At 68.2% G+C, this 1905-nt stretch overlaps 1 long non-coding RNA gene across 1 annotated transcript; it reads right to left on the bottom strand.

Annotated features, from left to right (window-relative positions):
* Window positions 1-292: 292 nt before the first annotated feature.
* Window positions 293-676, bottom strand: LOC113980987. Its single transcript, XR_003538289.1, has 3 exons — window positions 630-676; window positions 470-523; window positions 293-336 (listed from the first exon to the last, which is right to left on the bottom strand). It is a non-coding gene; the product is annotated as an uncharacterized LOC113980987 (long non-coding RNA).
* Between the last annotated feature and the right edge of the window lie 1229 nt (window positions 677-1905).

A 1905-nucleotide genomic window follows, 5' to 3' on the forward strand; every position in this document is an offset into this window, starting at 1 on the left:
AGGAACGAGGGGGTGAGGGGTCACTGGGGGGAGGAATGAGGGGGTGAGGGGTCACAGCGGGTGCTGTGCCCCGAGTTTCCTCCCCCCCCATCCCCGGGGTCAGCCCCATCCCCGTTACCTTCGAGCCGGGGGCGCCGGGAAAGCCGGGAGCTCCGGCTGGGCCGACGGGTCCCTGGGAGCGAGAGGAGTGTGAGGGTCCGCCCAGGCTTCGGGGGGGGCCTGGGGGACCCCGTTGTGCCCCCCGTGGGGTGACACGGGGTCCGGGGAGGGCCCGGGCAGCCCTTGACTTACAGGGGGTCCGGCAGGACCGGGGAGACCATCGTTGCCACGAGCGCCCTGGGGGGAGATGGTGGGGGTGTGAGGCACGGGGGGCACCGCGGGGGGACCCCCCTGCCGGTGGGGGGGACATCGGGGTGTCACCAGGGTGCCACCGAGGTGCCACCGAGGGCACGGGCAGCGTCACACTCACGGCGGCACCGGAGGGGCCGGGACGTCCTCTCTCTCCAGGCAGCCCACGGGGACCCTGGAGGGACACGGGGGCTGGTCAGGTTGGGGGGGGCTGTGCTTCCCACCCCCAATTTCCACCCCCTCGTGCCTCAGTTTCCCTCTCGTGCAGCCCGAGGACTCACCATGGGGCCGGGGGAGCCGTTCTCGCCAGGGGAGCCGGATTCACCCTGCGGGGAGGGACAGAGGGGGTGACCAAGGGGGTGACTGAGGGGGTGACCGAGGGGGTGACCGAGGGGGTGGGCACTGCATCGGCCCTGAGGCCACGGGGATGGTCACTCCATCAGCCCCAACACCACAGGGATGGTCACTCCATCAGCCACTGGGATGGTCATTCCCTCATCTCTGAGGCCACAGAGATGGTCACTCCATCAACCCTGAGGCCATGCAGATGGTCACTCCATCAGCCCCAGTGCCAAGGGGATGGTCATTCCATCAGCCACTGGGATGGTCACTCCATCAGCCACTGGGATGGTCACTCCCTCAGCCCCAACACCACAGGGATGGTCACTCCATCAGCCACTGAGATGGTCACTCCCTCATCCCTGAGGCCACAGAGATGGTCACTCCATCAGCCCCCACACCACAAGGATGGTCACCAGGATGGTCACCTGGCCAGCCCAGATGCCACAGGGATGGTCACCTGGCTGGTCACCTGGCCGGTCATCTGGCCAGCCCCAACGCCACAGGGATGGTCACCTGGCTGGTCACCAGGCCGGTCACCTGGCCACTCCCAACACCACGGGGGTGGTCACCAGGATGGTCACCTGGCCAACCCCAACCCCATGGGGGTGATCGCCCCACACCCACCTTGGCTCCAGGAGCTCCCGCCTCTCCTTTGGCACCGTCCAAGCCGGGGTATCCCTGGGCACACGGAAAGGGGGGGATCACCCTCTGTGCCCCCGGGTGAGGGGGTCACTGGGGGCCCAAGGGGGGGGGACACTCACTCACCCGGTGGCCCTTCACTCCGGGGAGCCCGGGGGTCCCAGGGAAGCCACGAGCACCCTGAGAGAGGAAGAGAGTTGGGGCTGAAGGGGGGGACACAGGGGGGGGTCCCTGCCCTGGGTGGGACACACGGGGGTCCCCGTCCTGGGGGGGCCGGATCCAGACTCACCTGGGGGCCGGGGGGGCCACGCTCGCCAGATTTGCCGGGTTTGCCGGTCTCACCCTGCAGGGAAATGAGATTTGAGGGGAGTAAAAACCACCTTTTACGGCCACTGCTGCAACGAGTTGCCCGTTCTCAGCCGGGGTTTGCCGGGGACAGCAAAGGACTCACGTCATCTCCGGGTTTTCCAGGAGGTCCTGGTGGTCCCCGGGGACCCATGGGACCCTAAAGGGGACAGAGAGGCAGTGGGTGAGTGGCAGTTGGGGGGTGGCAGGTCCCTGAGCTGGGGGGGGGGG

The sequence above is a fragment of the Neopelma chrysocephalum genome, unplaced genomic scaffold, assembly GCF_003984885.1.
Source record: "Neopelma chrysocephalum unplaced genomic scaffold, ASM398488v2 Primary Assembly neopelma1_95784, whole genome shotgun sequence".
NCBI lineage: Eukaryota > Metazoa > Chordata > Aves > Passeriformes > Pipridae > Neopelma > Neopelma chrysocephalum.